This window comes from Atta colombica, unplaced genomic scaffold (genome assembly GCF_001594045.1).
Source record: "Atta colombica isolate Treedump-2 unplaced genomic scaffold, Acol1.0 scaffold30, whole genome shotgun sequence".
Classification (NCBI taxonomy): domain Eukaryota; kingdom Metazoa; phylum Arthropoda; class Insecta; order Hymenoptera; family Formicidae; genus Atta; species Atta colombica.
In genome coordinates, this window is record NW_017259404.1 from 151,917 (window position 1) to 172,975 (window position 21,059).

Sequence of the window (21,059 nt, forward strand, 5' to 3'; positions counted from 1 at the left end):
TATATATATATATATATACGTATATTTTTAATATAAGATTTTTAGAAGTAGAAAATTTATAAAGCGGTCTATTCTATAAGCGTAGTGTCAATCTCAGTGTATTTTGCGCCGACAAATTCAATTTACAATGATCGTTTCGAAAATTATTCTTCTCGCAAACCTTCTTCATCTGTTCTAAAAAACTTTGCGCCATCTGATTGTCAGATTGACTTTTCTATCATTTGTGAAAAGTAAATATTTGATTTGTCACAGCTCATATGGGCAACCGAATTCCTATTGACATGATAATTCTAATTATCAAATGCATGACTTCTTCCCAGGAAATAACAAAATTCTCCAAAAAAAATATGGTTATTCTTTGTAACATTGTATTTTTAGGAAAGAGTATATTGTTAAACAGAAAATTAATTTCGAACTCTCTAATAATAAAATAATTTGAAGTAAACTTTTTTTCTAAAGAATAAAAATTAAGTTGATCTTGAAAATATATCCCAATATTCAATTTTAAAGAATGTTTCACTTTTTAGAATGAATTTTATTTTAAACATCTTTCAGAGATTGAATTGACCATTAATTAAAATTATTATGAACAAACTTTTTAGACAGTTATAGTATAGAAAATTATATACTCTTAATTTAGTCTTACAAAATCAATATTCTTCTTAACATTTAATTATTAAAATGGAAAACTTACCATGATAGAATCATTCTCCATCACGTTAATCCGATTGCTATCTACAATCGTATTCAAATAATGTGTTATCGTGATAACGAAGCATTCGTTAAAATTGCTTCTTATTGTATCCTGAATTAAAACATGCGTATTAGAAATAGAGATTGAAATTTAAAGACACAAATTTATAAACACAAATTTTTTAATTTTTAATTTAGAAATTGTATACGCTGCAGTGTCTTACAAATACAAAATATATAGACTTTTGATGGAAATATTTACCAATCTGATTTAATTTGAAAAGATTTCTTTTCTTTTAATCTTGAATTTATTATAAATAAATGTTTATTGTACCGTACAGTAACTTACTTTTGTTTATTGTACCATATTATAACTTGATGTATTAGGTGTACAACTTTGCTTCCGCTGTTTTCTTATAGATAGTTTTAGCAGTAAGTGGTGGTCGAAATAAATAGATCATAGACGTCATACAATAAACTTGGGCATCTGTCAACATAACCCCATAGAAACATTAGTTGATTTGTGTCTGCATCATAAAGTTATTCTCGATTGAAAATGTCAGTTTACGAGCCAAATTCTCGTCATTTGCGGGAGGTTTTAATTTTTTGCTTCAATATGAAGAAATCTGCGGCTGAGGCTCATCGAATGCTCTCAAATACTTATGGTGAGGCCACTATTAGTGAAAGAACGTGTCGTGAGTGGTTTCAACGCTTCAAGAACTGTGATTTTGACGTCCAAGGTCATGTTCTGTATTTGGTGGGACCAGCTCGGCGTAGTGTATTATGAATTGTTAAAACTGACTGAAACAACCACAGGCGATCGGTATCGAACGCAATTGATGCGTTTGAGCCGAACATTGAAAGACAAACGGCCGCAACACAACGAGAGACACGATAAAGTGATTTTGCAGCATGACAATGCTCGACCCCATGTTGCGAAAGTGGTCAAGACTACTTGGAAACGTTGAAATGGGAAGTCCTACCCCACCCGCCGTATTCTCCAGACGTTGCTCCCTCTGACTATCACTTGTTTCGATCAAAAGGCACACGGCCTGGCTGACCAGCACTTCCGGTCTTATGAAGAAGTAAAAAATTGGATCGATTCGTGGATAGCCTCAAAAGATGATCAGTTTTTTCGACGCGGGATTCGTACGCTACCCGAAAGATGGGAGAAAGTAGTGGCCAGCGATGGACAATACTTTGAATCATAAATGTATAACCAGTTTTTTACAATAAAGCCTCGAATTTCGAAAAAAACGGCGGAAGCAAAGTTGTACACCTAATAACATATTGTGAAAGTATATCATTCGCAATCATTCGCAAAAATAACAACTTAATAATATTAAAAAGTTTGAATTGTTTACATTGTTTATGATAATTTATTTTTATCCCCACAGCAAAAAAAGTCACGTTCATATCATAATAGACTCTCAGTTATAACTTGTGATTACTATAAGATCATCAAAGGCTTCATCACATAATTATCTTAATCTGTATTTTAATCTGTATGAGTAACAACACAATAAATAATCTTAATACATCTGTATAATGATGTCACCTGTAATAAAGCAGACATTTGCACAATAAAATGATTTTACTGTCATGTCACATTTTTGCTACGGAGAATTTATTAATAATTAATCAATCAAAATTTATTGTCTTCATCAAATGATATTTAAATACAATCACAAAGACTCACTACGAATCAACATTGGCCGTGGCTTCATCGAGAACGAGCAAGTGATTGTTTCTCAAGATGGATCTGGCCAGGCATATGAGTTGCCTCTGGCTGACACTGAAGTTATGACATTATGAGAGAAGATATCGTGGTCCACCGTTTTGCTCAATTTGCTGCAGGCTCTCCTTCAGTTTCATATCGTCATATTGATTGAACAGATCCAGATTATAACATAAATTCTCGGAAAACGGCATAAATTCCTATGGTATAATGGAGATTTTGCAGCGCACTTAAATTTATCGTGCTTGTGTCCCGATCATAGATCTTGATCTTTTCAGACTTTCAATGAATAAGCGAAAGAGCGTTGAGGTTAAGAAAGACTGTCGGCACCAGTTCGCCCAATCATTCCAACTTTCCAGGGTCGATAGATACGTTCAGATTCTAAAGCGCGATTACGTGATAAAACACACAAAAGTAAGAATAAACAGTCAGTTTATTTATATCTTCAAAACTGGTGGATCATTCTTATGATATTTCATGTTAACATCCTTCAAGATCAATTGCCCTTTGAGTGGCCATGTAGATGGATTATCCGCAATAATAGGTTCTTCCATAGGAAGGTTCGTGTACTGAAGAATTCTTTCTATGGAAGTAACATCGACTCGCTGAATTGTTTTATGTATTATTTGACAACAGGTTAGGATCAATGACTGCGATATTGTTAGACGTGTTTTGTTGCCGATTACATTGCCTGTAATATAAAGAACAAAAAATACTTGCAATAATTTAAAGATTGAGAAAAATAATCACATGCAGATGCAGGACTGAAACTTAAATACTAAAATCAAATAGATCCTATTAATTAATTCTTCTAAGTTATAGCTTTCTATATGAAATTCTTAGAAAAAAAATTTAACTTTCATTAATTAAGAATTAGTTAATTAATTAGATATAATTTATCATTTATTGTAAAAGCAAATGCAGGCGAGGAACAGAGACATTATTAGATCCGTAAAGACAGCAAAGGCACATGTTAAAAAGAGATATCATGTGCCACTGTGACGATTTTGCAACTCACTAAATCGTTTTTGCATTATCTTCTCGATTTCAGTGCCGCTGCTTTTGATTGTCGGCAAACCATTCAAAGTGGCATTTACATAGAAGAATATGGGACTCTTCACTGAAAACGCAAGAACAAATTCAAAAAAACTTTTGAGAAATTTATTAAATTCCGAGAAAGAAAAAAATTTTAAAATACGAATTCTTTGAGTCAGCAGTCCATGAATTTAAACCTCAAGAATATAATATATACGCCGCACTTTTTTCTAATAAAGAATTACTTGTTTTAATATATTTACTTATGCTTTCAAGACGTTTGAGATCTTGACTTTATATAAAACTTCGTAGCGAAGGAAAACAAGACGATTATTATGGTTATCAATATCCATTGATTAATTATCATCTTCATATCAATTATCATCTTCATAATCATTTTATTACATACTATGGAATACCTCGTCTCCAACATTGGGCAGTCACTCATCCATGATGTTCTTCGAAAATCTGTTTAAAATTCTGCCTGGAATATAAAAATCATTAATTCTCAATAAGAACCGAGAAAAAAAATTAATAAGTCTAGGAATCGAAATCGGCATTTGACGATTTTTGATGTCATGTGCAAAGAAGATCTACATTATCGTTATGTTTCCTTTTTTTATAGATAGCGATTATAACTTAATAATATCATACTCGACAAAAATATAATGATTACATTTGGCATACATTTGGCATACATACGGACTTAACATTTTGAAAACTTTCAAAAACATTCAAATAATATTTTTAACAATTCCTTATATTTTTAATTTAAAATGATTTCCACAATCAATACTAGAAAAATGTTTATTCCTATAATAAAATACTTTTATTGAAGCTGGATCTTCATTGCTTTAAATAATTCAATCTTAAATTACTATACACTATATGTACTTGTACACCATATTGTAGTCTTTTTAGAACTGCGCCCCGAATTGTTTTTCCGGACTACAAATGCAATTAATACTATTCTAGTAATCGCGAATTAAATTGCCAAGCAATTTAATAATTTGATATTACCATTTGATGCATCATATTATAAAGATTAATTATTATAAAGTTAATATGTGAAACTGTTAATAAATTTATTGCAAAAAATATCACCTCGGTCGGGACGTGAACCCGGATCTCTTGTATTTCGTACGACCGTCCTAAGCCATTAGATCACCGAGACTTTAATAATACTGTTTGCAATAATCAAATAAATAGAAACAATAACGCTCTTACAGGCAGCGTGTATAAACAATAATAAATGCAATTTAAATAATATGGTATGCATGTACATACTCGTATATAGGATATATATAATTCATGTTGAATTATTTAAGCAATGAAAGATCTAAGTTCGACCATTATAGGCTTAAATTTTCTTATACTTAGTATTTAATTTTACGGTCTTAACATATCATTAAATTAATATTCATTATTTATTTAATTTGGTATAAAGAAATAGGATTTAACTTGGTGCTAATTCTTGATATCAAATCTTTTATAGGAATGATATCATTAAAATTAATATTACTTATTTAATTTGATACCCGACTATGGAATTTAACTTGACGTTAATTATTAATATCAAATCTTTTTTACGAATGATACATATAATATAATAGATACATATATTAGAGTTAAGTAAATTTTTTATTATAAACAATGATTAAAATATAATTGTGGTAACCCGAAATAAGTTGTAATGTAATTATATATTAAATATTAAAGTCGTTGATATTTAACCTTACTAAAAATTCCAAGTATGTCCGTATATGAATTTGGACATATCTGGTCAAATGCTTCTTACACTGGAAATACTATTATATCTAATACATTATGGTACATATGGAAATTCCGTTATGTCCCAATTTTATAGTTCCTAATATATATTGGGACATAACGGAATTTGCAGACAAGAGTCGGCATAGAACATATCTGAAACTCCATATGTAATTTGGATATAACAGGATTTCCAAATTTGCAAGAAATCACATTTGATCAAGTTCAAATTCATATATGGACATGTTTAGAATTTTTAGCAGAATATGCAACTCACAGAGAATTCGCGCGCACGTACACGCACACATACATATCACACGACGCACATACAATATTCAATACATGCAACATGTACATACGCATACACATACAACACACCGTCGTATACAGCACACATGCGCGCAGACACACACACACATACACACACACCACACATAGTACTATTCAATATTCAAGAATACATATATGTATTACACATAAAAAAAAATATCTTTATAGTCTTACAAAACAAATATTTAGATTGTAACTTCGGAGCTCCATATCTATTGACCCATTAATTTTCTGTGCTATGTCATAAAATTTTTCACATTTATTAAGAAATTTACATTCACGAGAAAAAGGAGAGAAGAATTATAAAGATACACTATTATCACCCGATAATTAAATACTATACAATCAAATACTATACATTAGAAATTGTGTCAAAGCAAAAGTCAAAGCAAAGCATTATTAAGGCATATTAAAATAAGGCATATTAAAATAATCCATCTTGACTGTACACTGAAACGGAGAATTATCCATAACAAATAGTGAGCTCCAGTAATTGGAGATCAAAAGTTTCCACATAGGATTTTTGTAAAAATTTTCTAGAAGTAATTGTTATCAAGTTGACTCTAGTTACAAAAGCTCTGGGAAAGAATCATATAAGATTATAAACATCATATAAGACTAAGCAAGCATGATCAACCTTCCGCTATACAATACCAGTACTGAAAATTTGATATATGTAATATAAACTGTAAATTTGATGAAAAAGATATATATCAAAAGCAGATAAATTATTGTATTAAAATTTTAACTACCCTTAAACTCATACACAAAATTTTTATGATAATATATAATTGGACACATTTAATAAATGTAACATAAATTAAAATATATGTGGGAACTAGAAAAGTTCGTACTTTCATTTTGGTTATGTACGAGCGTGGCGGAAGGTGATGCTGTAAAAGGGAGGATCGAGCCCGATCTACATGATGTGTTCATGCGTGTACGAACGAAAGAAATTATTATTGCGTTGTCACCAGGCGAGTGAGGAGAGAAGCGTTTCCAGATAGCGTTAGGATTAGGAAAGTTAGCGTACAAAATCCACACAGTGCTCGATGCAGTACGATGTAACGAATAACTGTTGCTATTTAATATATTTATAAACATAAAGTGTAATATGTTGCGAGTCACCTTTCTACTGATTCTATAATTTGGGGGCTCAACCGGGATAGAGCAGCGAAGAGAATTGAGTCGAATATTAGCAACAGCAAAGAGCATAGAAGCGAAGCGTTATTGTGATCTTGCGTGAAAATGAGTTCTATCTACAGTGACCTAACAGTAGTTTCAGTTAAAAGAAATATTGCGCGAGTTCGATCAGCCAATCAATGGTGAAAGCAGAGTTGATCGCCAGACTTTTAGAGATCGATCCTTCCGGCGAATGTGTAAGCCAAAGATAGTGGCAAGCGTGGCTGTGGCGAGTAATAGTGTATCGGGAAGCTGTGACGTAGCAGGGAGTCAGAGAAAGACGATAGCGATGCGTAAAGAAAAAGAGTTGATGGAAGCTTCAAATAGCTCAACGCGAAATAATAGAATGCGTCAAATGCAGCAATTAAATATATCCCAGTCGAATACGCAAAGAACGACGAATGAGTCGGCGAGCGCGTCGAGAATGAACATAATAGTGATTGCGTCTTTTAAGCGACTTTAATAGAAGTACGTTGCGATAGATGGGAGAAACAGGTTCGCATGCTGCAAAAATCATACAAGTTACAAGAGAATGCGTGTAGCATCTTGATAAGATTGAAACTCAAAGACAAAGCGTTGGTATAGTTTCACTCGTGGCTTGAAAATGTTGAGATGCCAGTAGAAGAATTACTTACGAAATTGCGAGACATGTTTTATATAGGCCAAACAAAGTGGTAGTGAGAACAGAATTCGAAACTCGAGTATGGAAGAAAAATGAAAAATTCAATGAATATCTACATGAGAAAATAATATTAGCAAATCCAGTGCTCATCGATGAAGATGAATTAATTGATTACTTAATTGACGGGATATCGGATCCTATGCTGCGACCAAGCGCGTATACAGAGATTTGCAAACAAATCAGATTTATTAAAGGCATTCAAGAAGATGATTCTAAGAAATGAACCAGAAGCGAAAACGTGGGACGTCGTCGGAAACATCGAATAACAAAAAGAAAGTATCATTCAAAAATAAGAAAACGAAGACGAAGAAAGAAGCTAAGGTCACCACGAGAAGCCGAAGATGTTATAGTTGCATTGCATTAGATCTCTCGTGGCCAAGTGCCCAACAAAGAGCAAAGGTTAAATATTTTGAATGTCGTGAATGCGGACATTACGTTAGTCAGTACCCGAAAAAATCTTCCAAGAAGAAAGACAGTTGCGATGTGAGTCATTTGTCAACTCGTAAATATATATTATAAGGAAATATATAAGGAATAATAAATATATTATAAGGAAATCAAAGTAGAGGGCTGGACATCAACCACCTTAATTGACACAGGTAGTGATCTCTCTTTGATGCGTGCGGATCAGTACATAAGTTAAAATATAAAGAAATAAAATTTTGCGGGGTCGGCTCAGAATAGAAACGCTAGGAAAACTTTGTAGCGATGTAGAAATCGATGGCAATCATTACAAGATAATGATGTAGAAATCGATGGCAATCATTACAAGATAACGATTTCACATAGTATCGGATACTTTGACGAAACACAACATTATAATCGGTACTGATTTCTTAGACTCCTTGAGTATACTGATAGAGGGTCATAAAAGTATTTCGATTTGTCAATCTCAAAAGATAAATGAGTCAGAGAGCATGCCAGAAGTTTTAGCTATAAATTGCATACGTGAAGTTAATGAAATAGATTTATTTCACATCCCTTGTCGCGAACTCAAAAATACCGTCAAGAATATGATTGATAATCCAATAAAAAGCCGAGAAATATAATAGACATTAACTTGAATTTAGTTCTCAAAGAAAAAACGAACCGGTTTATCAAAGGGCTCATTTATCTTCGCATGATAAGAAGTAAATAAAAGTTAACGATTGCGCGAAGGGATATAACCTTCTCTTTCCGAATTTGCAAGTTCAGTAGGCCAAAAGAAAAATGGAAAAACAACATAAATGAAAACGTGCTTTTTGTGCTATTCGATTTTTGTTCACATATTTTCTTCACAAGTCTCGAGTCTCAAACATACCCATTTCTTTTCTGATGGCTTTTTGAGATTTTCATGAAAAGAAATGCTGGTTTATAATTTTTTTCCGGTAAAATTTTATTTTTACTGAACTATTCTTGCCACTCGAGTTTATGAAGGATATACTATATGAAGGGTATACTATATGAAGCAGGGTATACTATATACTATATGAAGGGTATACTATATAACGCGCATGAAAAATAGTAAACAAAAATAGTAAATATCTCGTAAACTGTTGCGTTTTTTAACATGATTTATACTATTCTGGATTAAGGGAAGGAGTATATATTATACTATTACTACAATTTATTAAAACTTATATGTTATTTAGAATGCTCCTCGCTCCTTATTAATGCATAGGGTCACCGAACAGTCGAGATTGCCGAGAAAGCATTTTCGGTCGCTTGAAATAATGATTAGTGTGAAAAGGAGCTCGCTGTCTCGTTCACTCTCGGTGCAGGCGAGCACACGGACATGACCTCGTACTTAAGTGTGTGGCTACTGGTTTCGTCAGACGTCTGATTCTGTATTGCCTCGTACTTAAGTGTGTGGCTACTGGTTTCGTCAGACGTCTGATTCTGTATTGCCACAGTCAACGCAGAGTTATTGGCTGAGTAGTCAGGAACTTTAAGACATTATTCCGAAAAATTAGTGTTTCAAAAATTCGGTACTAACTTTCTTCTCACTGTATAAAAATTGTACAATATAATACTATACAAATCAAAGCACAAAAAATATTTTGCAAAGAACGAAATATATAAAAAAAATTAATAGATATTAACTTAATTTTGCAGCCGATTACCAATGCTTTAAGTATTCTCGAAAGCACATATTACACATACATGATTGCTAGAACTGCGTAAAAGTAATGCACAGATATTAAAGCAGCTCGCACAAATCGCAGATTTCCGATTTTGATGTTGTTCATATAATTTTGAAAAGTAAAACTGGATGGGCAATTATCATCCAGCATTGATTAAATCTTGGATTTCCAAATATAACCAAATATAACGCGTAATAGTAATATGGAAATGTGTATTAAAGCTGCTCATTACAAGTAGCAGATTTCCAATTTTGATCGTGTTTACATAATTTTAAAAAACAAAATTGGATGGACAGTTATTACCCAGCAGCAATTAAATCTAGAATTTCTATATGAATTTCTATATAATATAATACCGTATACAAGCACGGAAATGTATATGAAAAATTCAGAGACTATCAAAGATTTCCAATCCTCACCATGCTTACAAATGTAGGAAAGCGTACAATGGATCCTGAAGTTTGAACCCGCTATCGAAAAAGGATCTTTTTTCGAATATAACCATATATATAAAAAACCGAGAAAGAAATCTATGTACTTGCTCGATTTTCAAATGTTTTTTTTCATGTTTTCCTTCATTGCACGATTTCTTATCGAGCTAGTTGTTATTTGCATGTTATTTGTGTGTTATTTGTGTGGACTTAAAATGAATTATACAATGGAGAAGTATACGTATATGATTTATTTTTACGGAATGGCCAGAGGAAATGCTCTCGTCGCGGAGTGTCTGTACGCGGAACAATTTCCGAATCGTCGTCACTCATCAAGATGCACAATATCGGATTGCTTATAACGCGCAATGCAAACAGGAAATCTCGCAGTGTATCGAAATCATGACAAAATCATGACATTGTGTCGTCGCGTTAATGATAACGAGCGAAATGCATATGATTGAAGAAAATCCTCAAAACAATGTACGCCGTATAAGTATATTCGTACATTCGGTGTACCACGAACTACGATGCATCGTGTTTTAAAGAAAAATGGATTGCATTCGTTCCATTTTCAACGTATGCAATAGCTTTTAGCACGGGATGAGATATAGCGTATCAATTTTTGTGCGGGTATTTTTATTCCAGTTTTTCTTTCATACTTAACACTTTTAACATATAGTAATCATTAATAAAACTTGCGCAGGATTCCTCGCACAATATCGAGGAAATGTTTCATTTCCTGATCGAATTTTATGGACGGACGAGACTACATTAACGCCGAACGGTATGTTCAATTCTCAATAATTTCTTGCTCTTGCAAGAAGAGAATCTACACGCTATTCGACAGTGCCCTTTCCAGTATCGATGGTCAATCAATGTGTGGGCAGGAGTATTTGCTAACAGAGTGGTAAATATTCTTGCAAATTAAGAAATATTTTCTGCTGCCTTATTTCCGTAATGTTTCGATGAGCGATTTTCAGATCAAATCATACTTCTTTCCGGTACATCTGAATGGAAGAACATATGCTGATTTCATTGAGAATCAGTGATTCTTTTGGATGACGATTTCCTCTCCGAGAGCGAGAAACGCTGATTTTTCAGTACGCTGGAGCTATCGCACATTATTTTCGCAGAGTACGGGAAATTCTGGATGAACGATTTCCAGATAGATAGATTGGTCCGATCGTTTGGCCGGCACGCTCACCAGATTTGAATGTGCTCGAGACTTCGTCTGGAATTATATTAAAGCTGCAGTCGAGCACAAACGTGATGGTATCCAAAATAAGATAGGGGAATTCTTTGTAGGTTGGACACCCTTAGCATTTTTGCTCATAACTCAGAATCAACATGTCGTTGATATCAAGATACTCTCTGAAAGCTGAGGTTAATAGCTACATTGTGGACAAAAAGAATCATTGAGTTTAGTGCATTTTTTTTATAGCCAATTCAAAAAAAAGCTCAAAAACGACTCCCTCAAATTTTTTAATGTAAGTTGGATACCCCCCAAAAAAACGCTAAAAATGCACAAAAACTCAAGTAAAAACACAATGTTTAAAATTTCTTCAATTTATTAATTGGTCTCAGTTGATTTGAACATAAAAAAATGAAAATTTGAATGAAAATAGACTTTGAAGACGAAAAATTAATAAAAGTTGGAATGAAAATTTTAATGAAATGACATTATATTGATATTAGTTATATTCCATATCGGAATCGCAATTTAGGCATGTGTAAACGCTATAACATATATCGGCACATTTTACGTGAATGATTATATTGCATGTATGGCACTTTATGGAGTTATTTTTGGTGAGTTTGTCAGGCATTTTTTTGAGCAAATCATACAGTTATTATGCGTTTTTTTCAGTATTACCTTTTGTTCAGCGCTTCCTTCTTATTTTTCGCAGCTATTCGCTTTTGTTGTCATTCTTTTAGAACGGCAACATTTTCCGATGAAGTAAGAACAGTTGTTCGCTGTGGCTTTGGACCACGATTGAACTTTTTGTGTGGTGTTGCTGCTCGCAGCGGCCCAACCACAGATATCACCGATGCGTAGCTATCGCTACGAGACATGTCAGATGTTGATTGTTCTGATGTTGAGACGGTCTTGTGAGCAGCTATTTCAATGTGTGCACTATCCACAACAATGCGGCGCTATTCCTCTTCATTATATTCCGTTTCAATAGTAGAAGCCTGCATTTTCTTCACCAAGACTAATGAAAATATCAGAATCATATGGGCAGATTCCAGTGGTTTTGAATCCACAATGTTTTCTGGTGTTGCTCCTCTCAACAAAGTTGCCATGAGCATGGGAATGTGAGCAATATCGAGTGCTTTACCAGCATTTTCTCTGATCCATGCATTGTGTAGTTTGTAAGATCTTTTCACAGGCCCGTACACCGAAACATTGAGCGGCTGCAACCGATGGCTACAATGCGGCGGAAACAAGAGCATGGTCACACCGTTTTCAACTGCCAAATCGATTGCTTCCATTGACTTTCAAGTGAGAAATATGATTGTCAAGAAGGAGCAGTGTTGGTGAACTTTTCGATGAATGACTGTATTTGATAAAATAATGCATATATTTAAAACGAATTCACTTTGCTGCATCCATCCCGACCCTCATTTGCAAAGCTGACTGTTTCCTTCGATGTATATGTTAAGTAGAGCAGATTCATTTTTTTCCTCGGAAATAGATAAAAAGGTGACAGATGAATTTTCGGCCGCATTAACAGCGAATGCCAGTGTTATTAAGCTGCTGCGTTCGGCAGATGTTATCTGGTCCACACGCTTGACCTCTTTTAACGAAATAATTTTTCCCATGCGGCTTGGAACTGTTGAAAAGCCAATCTCATCCATGTTCCAGATGGAACTTGGATCGAATGGATGAGTTTCTAGCACGGAATCCAAATTGCGAAAAAAGTGGTCAACATTTTCACAAAATGCCTTGACACGGTTTAAACTTGTTTGTTCGAGCGTACGCAAAGACAATTTTTTGTGGCGCAGCATAAACCCGTAGTACCACTGCGAGCCGACCATTTCATTTTCATCCCAGCTCCGAGGATATTCCACATCAATTTTCAATGCAAATTGATAGGCCAATTGCTTTAATTCCATTATGCTTAAACCATAGTAATGTTCAGAGCACGTAATGATTTATTTCATAAGCGCCTCTTCTTGATCTTCATCAAAAACCTAGAAATATTCGATAAAATTAGTTAACAAAGTCATTAAAATGTACCATCATTAACTAATCATTTTTGGTGTAGCTTATGATGCAAATCGGCGCACAACTTTCAACATCATCATCAGACTTTCAATTCATCATCAGATACTGTCAAAATATCAGGTACTTCGGCTATAAATTTGGCAACATATCGGAGCAAACTAGTTCGGCTGATTTTATATGCAGCTGCAGTGCTTTTCTTCGATCTTTTGTTGATTATGATGTCTTTAATTGCGTTGAGCAAGGCATCATAATCGGTAATACCGTGTTCAGTTGATCTCTTTCTGCGATTTGCCATACTAAAAATGTGGAAAAAATCACAAAAATTTCACTAAAATACAATGAAAACCCTAACTTTGAACTCAATTTGGAAAAAAATCATCAAAAATATCATTAAAATACAATAAAAACACTTTTTCACTTAATAAGAATTCCGAACATCAAAAAATCATAAACAATTGCGTCGTACGTGAAAAATGAAAGAAGATAGGTGTCCAATCTACAAAGAAAAAAGTGTCCAACTTATAAAATTGTTGACGTTTAGAAGTGCATTGAAAAAAAATTTAATTCATGATTTGTTTGGAATTCTCTTTACATTATGAAAATACATAAAAAATAGAGCACAGTACATATATTCATCTTAAATTTTCGATGAAAATTATTCAATTTATAATCTTAGAAAAAAATGGGAATCTTAATTTTCACTTTTTTTTTCGATGTTTTTTTCACAATTTGTTTGGCACAGAAATTTGTGGTGCGTCTTTTCGCTCCAAAATCACATAAAAAGTAAAGTTTAGTATTTTAGAGATGATGACAGTCGGAGTTTTGGTGTTTTCTACTACAAATATTCGAAATGTCAAGGGGTGTCCAACCTACAAAGACGTCCATCTTACAAAGAACTCCCCTATATGATGAAATCATAGCGGCCTTTCAAACCATTCTGGATATGGCGCACCATGCAACGCAGCAAATTTCTCGAAGAGTCGAACTTTGTCTGTAAGTGCAAGGAAGACACTTCGAGCAATTGTTACATTAGAAGTGTAAAGATAGAGGATTAGGCGTACTGGGGAAAAATACTTAAAAAAAAACGCACCAAGCTATCTATCTCAAAGTGGTGTGGAAACGATAGCGTTTCCTATTATATAGCATAAAATTTGATAAATGTATACCAAAATTAGATGTAAAAATAACATAACTCTGTAAATTTACAAAATGCATAAAATAAAATGAATTACTAATAGTATCCACAATTTTAATTTTTTTTTCTTATCGTATTTTGCCGTACTATAAATTCGCGATTGATCCTCTATTGTTTGCCTCTGAAAGTATATTATAACACACTAAAGGATTAAAAGGCCGATTAATTGATATTTCGATCTATTTAATTTTTCACAAAGTTATAGAGAATTGTAAATGGATAGCTTGCAAATCTCTAAAAATTTTGTACATATTTTACAAAATTTCATGATCTGAATTAAAAATCGCAAACAAATTCTGTTTAGCATTTGAAGGAGTGAATCTTTATTTTTAATTTCCTTTTCGTGAAGCATTGTATAATATACTTTCATTGAGTTACAGCATTGTACAACATTGATGAAAACGAATCTTTTCATTTCAATGTTGAATAACTCGATAAAAAAAATCGATTATCAGAGAAAGCAAATTTAATTTAGATCATGGAACTTGATAAAATCTATACAAAATTTTTAGATTTGACGGCTTTTAAGGTACATTTCTATAATTTTGTAAAAAGTCTATCAGAGAGATCGAAATATTATTTCTAATCTATCTCGAAAGTAGAGATTTCAAACTTTAAAATACTTTTTTAAAAATCTCATTATGATAATTTTTGACGAAGTTACACTCTCTTGAACATTACCTATTTTTGGAGGATACAGTAGTATCACATAAGTCATCCTTTAATTTTTTTTTAATAATTTTGTGTATTTGTAACATCAAATTCTTTTATCGTTTCTTATCGTTTCTTTTTCCATGAAACGTGAAAGTTAAGTCTGTTAATTAATTATTCACGATTAATTCTTTATACGTTCTCCTTTCATAAGTACCTTATTAGAGAATTATGATGTATATGAAATACTTATTATGCATAATATGCTACGCTTTTTGTAATAAATTGATAGAAAAACATATGCTCTTCTCCGATTTTAATTAAGATTACAATGAACTGCTTACAATAATTAATTATACCTCGAGAGCACAATGCTGTTAATCGTTAATACGGTTAACAAAAAGTTTTTTTGGTAATTATGCGATAGTGAGCTTAGAATTTCTACTACTATAAATACACTATTACGACAGATTTTCAGTGATTTTTGAAGTATACATAGAAAGAGAGATTCCAACAAAACTTGAAACATTACATCTTTATTGATATTTTATGGTATTTCGAAATCATACTCTCCTAACAAGAAACGATAGGGAATGGTGGACAATGATATTATTTCTTTCGGACTTTTTTCTTAAAATTTTTCCTTTCGAGATTTAGAGAAGGGATAGATTATGATAGAAATTAATTAGATTTTCCATACGTTTCATCGCTTTCTCTCTTTTGACATTTTTATTCATCGAAGTTTATTATGATTTGTATTTGCCCTATTTTTGCAGTGTTAGTATTATGTATGTAATCGCGAATGTGCGTAGCGGCCATAGACACGAGTTCTTTGGTGTGGTGCGATGAGACGTGCGAGCGGCAATGCCGGACGCTAAGCAACGGCACGCTTCTTCTCTTACCTCTAACGCGTTGCCGGCGCAGTCTATGTTTAAAAAAGTGGGCCGGGCTATACTTCTAACGGCCGGAATATTTATATCGGCGCGATTCTTTCATTAGTAAAATTGCAAACATTAAGATCTCGATTATTATTACAAATACCGTTAAACGAAAGGACTTTTATGTTTATTTTGATCCCATCTACTTTCCTATGGGCGATTGGAAAAATCTCGCGGGACATCCTGTATAAAATATCGTTTATTTAATTTTGGCTTTTGATAGAGCAATCAGTTGCAAGTACTTGAAAAGAAAAGATATTATTTTAACTGTAATTCCGTATGAACAAAAAATAGTTTTGTGTTATGGACAAAACTATTCCATTTAGACATAATGTTTCAGAATTTTGTGAATTTTTGAGTTGCCTAATCTTGTAAGAGGCGATGTAATAAGTGGTGAAGCAATAGTTAAAATCATGCGCATGCACGCGCATACACACGCGCGCGCGCGCGCGCAAGCATCTCACACATACCAGTTAGTTCAGTCTCTTTTAATTACGGTGGAAGGATTAACATGGTGCTCAGTTTGCAAGCGTCTCTCTCTCTCTAATTCTCCGTTGTCTCTTTTTATGAGTGTCGCTTAAGAGAAGCTTCTTTCCTTGTTTGACATACATCATAATGCATCTTAGGTTCTCTTTCTATAAAAAGAGAAACCTAAAGTATATTAAACAAGGAAAGTTTAATGCTAATATCACAATGCTAATAGATCAGTGTTCATATTCGATTCTTGCATTTAACTGTCTTAAGTACAATCTTAAGATATCATAATCAATTCGAGAACATGTATTAGCATCTTAGGACATTATTTAAGACAGTTTTAAAATAAAAATAGACTATGAACTATCGTCCCATGTTTCGCGTTTCACAGTTGGTAGGCTTTGTCTCTAACGTGACATCCAGAAACCTTGGTGAAAAAATTTCTATGCCAAAAAGTATGCCAAAAATCTTTCTATTTCTACGACTGTGACATAGAATCGCGTTGTTAAAAAGGAATTACTACGCCAATTACTTGGACCTAATTAAATATAAAAAGTTCGCCAAAGTACGAGCAATTAATAATCATTACTGATTCCTTCCTGAATTACGCGTTTTTACCGAACTACGCCAAACTAATATTTATTCTTTCATAGTGTTTCAAGAAAGTATGCCATTCTACTCTTTTTTACGCGGAATTACATTATCTATAGCCTGATAATTAGGCGCAAAAATAATAACGGCAAATTATGCGTTTTTATTTGAAAAATGTAAAATGATATTGGATCTAGTTAGAAGGATAGTTAGAGACTTGCAAACTGAGCACACAGAAAGTACCCCAAGGTACGCGCAACTAATGATCATTATCCTGAATTACGCGTTTCTGTACCGAACTCTTCTAAATTGGTTTTCATTTTTTGTAAGTATTCGAAGAAAGTATGTCATTCTACATTTTTCTACGAATCATATTTTACAGTCGAATAGTTGGGCACAGAAATATGTCTATCTACGCCAAGCTACGCGGTTGCAAGAAAAAAATCATTTCCTGAGGTACGTATTTCTATGTCAAAGTACAATGTTTAACTTTTAATTTTTCCGTTTGTAACAAAATAAACCATTCTATGCAATTTACGCGGAATTATTTTTACTCATCCGTAAGCATTATGCATCTCCGCTGACAGAGGGCCGCGGCGGAAATGTATAAACTCGTAAATAAGAATCACTTCCGAAAGTATATAAGGAGCATAGCAGCATTTCACTTGTGAAGTGGATCCTCAAAATTGGATTTTATTATTAAACAATAAGATTGGAAATAAGACCGTTTATATTAGATACGTTACTTTAAATACGAAGCAGTCCGAATGTAAAGATTAAAATATTATATATATTTATTTAAAATTAATTTCAGAAGTTACAGGGTGCTTTCCAATTGCATGGGTACTATAATATTAAAGTTTTTTAAGATTAAATTTGGGAAATTTGAGATTATTAATATTTCAGATTAATTGTGTTGAAAGTCTGACAATCGTATCGGCACGCAATTATGGGTGCTTTTCAATTGCTTAACATATCTTAACACAAACATACACAGGAATGCACAAAGTGTGTCATTGTGCACGATTCAATTGGAAACAGAATGTGTACGCTGTGCATGGAGATCCGTTTCGAATAGAATTAAATTAAATATAGCTTTTTCGGCCTGTATTAAATAAAAAAAAATAAAAGTGCTGGTCACTCACATCTTCTAACTTTATTTATAGCCGCCGCAGTTAGTAACATATAATTGTCACTAGAAAACTAGCTTATACAGATCCTAGATTGAGTACAAATTGTGTCGACGACGGACAATTGGAACGCAACTTGTGTCGCTGTGTGCACGAAAGTGTCTAAAGATATTGCATAGAAATAGAATTCCACGCCAAACTCTTTTTATTCACATACTTAAGTGTGATTTTTAGCGTAGTTAAACGTACTTTTGAGCACAATTAGGCATATTTTCTGGCATAGTTTGCCGCAGTTTGGCATTGTTTGGCGTTGTCTGGCTAAAGGCTTACTTTGGCATAAGGATAGAATTCTACGTCGAACTACTTGTGTGTGTTCCAAACCATGTATTTAGGAACAATTTTTAGCGTAATTAAGAATAGTTTTTGGCATACTTTTTGGCATAGAAATTTTTCCGCCAGGAAAGAGACAGCGCAAATTCAGAGAAAGATGCTTGCAACTGAAAACACGATTATCCCATCCATCATATTCTTACCCTACAAGTATGGGTCATTAGTAATCGAGCGATTCCTGTTCGTGCAAATTTTTTTGAGTTATTTTTGGTAATTATAAATTATACTACATTTTATTATTTTCTAAAATGAAGTTCCAATATCTGTTTTAGAAAGTTGAAAATATGTTGGTGAATTTTTAGAGATTTTTTTTAATCATTCTGAATAGGTGAAAGAACTAACAAATTCTAGTGATCCATATTTCTATGGATAAGGAATCAAATTGCAGCTTGCATGGTAAGGATTAAATACTATCAGTGATGCGATGAAATGCGAGGCAAAACAGACGGAGGACAAAGAGAGAGAGGTTTTTATCGATGCAGAAAGAGAATTAAAATATTTGATATGACAAGAGAATTAAAGATGGAATGAAGCTCAGAGTTCAATTGAAGGAGACATCGCAGATAGCAGAAGAGCAAGGAAGAAAAACGAGACAGCACAGATGGAGAATAAAAATATGGAGAATTGCGACATTCTAAGCCAACTAGATCTCTGGTAATACGGAGATATATGATCGTATTTACGGACGCAATAAGAGAAGCGGAGACCAGAATTTTGGATACGATTAAGGAGTTGTTGATTAAGAGCCGGAATGTAGACGATATCAGCGTAATCAAATAATGGGTAATTGAGTAGCGAGGAGTTTTTAAGAGGAAAGGATGTGGCGAAGGGGATAAAGAAGACATAGACGGGCATAAGCAGCCCGACACTTGACACGGCCACGTGTGACTCGAATGCCCATGAAGAGTCAACCTGAACACCAAAAATTTTAATAGAGGAAGAACGGGGAATTGAAACGGAGTTAAAGAGTTAAGAAATATTAAAGGATTGAATACGGGATAATAATGTTGAGCAACCGACAATTAGGATGATTTAAAGAAATTTAGATGCAGTGAATTATTAGTAGAGAGAGAGAGAGAGAGACCATTCGGTAATAAATTTTAGATCTTTATTTAAAGCAGAACAGACTGCAAAAGCATCGAATGGATAAAAAAGTTTGAAAAGAATTACGTTATCTGTATATATGAAGAACTCAGAGGATAGAGAAATATTAAACAAATCAGATAAAAATATTAAAAAGTAAAATTCCGTGAATGAAACCCTGAAATATTCTAGAAAAAATGGCATAAAAAAAAGAGAAAAAAGATTAGAGATTTGAGGACTTTTTTTACTGCATGCGATTTGTAAGAAACGAACAGATTAGTGATAGAGCCGAATGGAAGAGACTGCGTAGCACGATTTTAATTAAAAATAGGTCATGGTTAACGATTGAGAGCCTTTTATAAAAATTATTTATAATTTTGTATTTGCCAATAATTGTGAATTTAAGATTCCTTTAATGCTCTTAATTAAAAATACTATTAAATAAATATATAAGTAATATAAGATAAATAATATAAGATCAAGAATTATTATAAGTATAAGGACCGAAAGTACATTTCAAAAAATTTTTACCTTGAAACGACAAAAGTTAATGAAAATTAATGTATAAAAAAACCAATTCGATGATATTGTTGATGAATATCTCGTTATCATTCTGCATGAAACTTAAATATAGTAATAAAAGTATATAAGAGAGCCCCATTTAGCCAAAGTATATAGGCAAAAGAGATACGCCCTAAGTTGTCCACGAGGATATTCGACATGCCTAATCCGAAGAACGATCCAAAGGTCAATAATGGTGTGAGCGCTCTTTCTAGCATCTTTGTCATAGTTTCTGAATCGTCGGCTAGTATTTTAACTAAATTAGTTCTTGCTGCACGAGACACAAACACGTTTTAATATTTTTTATAAGATTTTCAGAAATAGTTTTTGCAGTTCCTCTAGGAACTTTGTGAGTACTACATTATAAGATATGTACATTGGGGGATAACATATTTATATGTCGTTTAATCAGCAAGTATTGAATCAGTGTTTTATCAATAAGAATTTCTTGTCTTGTCTTGATTTTTAAGATAAGAAATTTCATTTTTCTTGTTTTGACTATTTCTTGATATTGTATTTCTTGTCTTGAATTCAAGAATCTTGAATTTTTTGATTTTTTTAAGCAAAGCCCTTTTTGTTGCTTTTTTGACTACGTCACATCGTAAGAGATAATAAGAAAACATAGCTACAAATTGAATGTTGAGTCGTCTCGTAGTTTACTATGTTTAAAAATGTGCCTATAATGTCTATTATGCACAAATCTATTAATAAAGATTAAAAATATTTCTCAAATTATTATTTTTAATATCATGAGGTTACTGCCAAATGTAACTATTTCAGATTATTAGATTCCTAAGATTATTAGATATAATTATTATTATTATAATTAC

General features: G+C 33.0%; 1 pseudogene; it reads right to left on the reverse strand.

Moving 5' to 3' along the window:
• Positions 1 to 73: 73 nt before the first annotated feature.
• LOC108690204 overlaps positions 74 to 21,059 on the reverse strand; it is a 35,250-nt pseudogene continuing 14,264 nt past the window's right edge.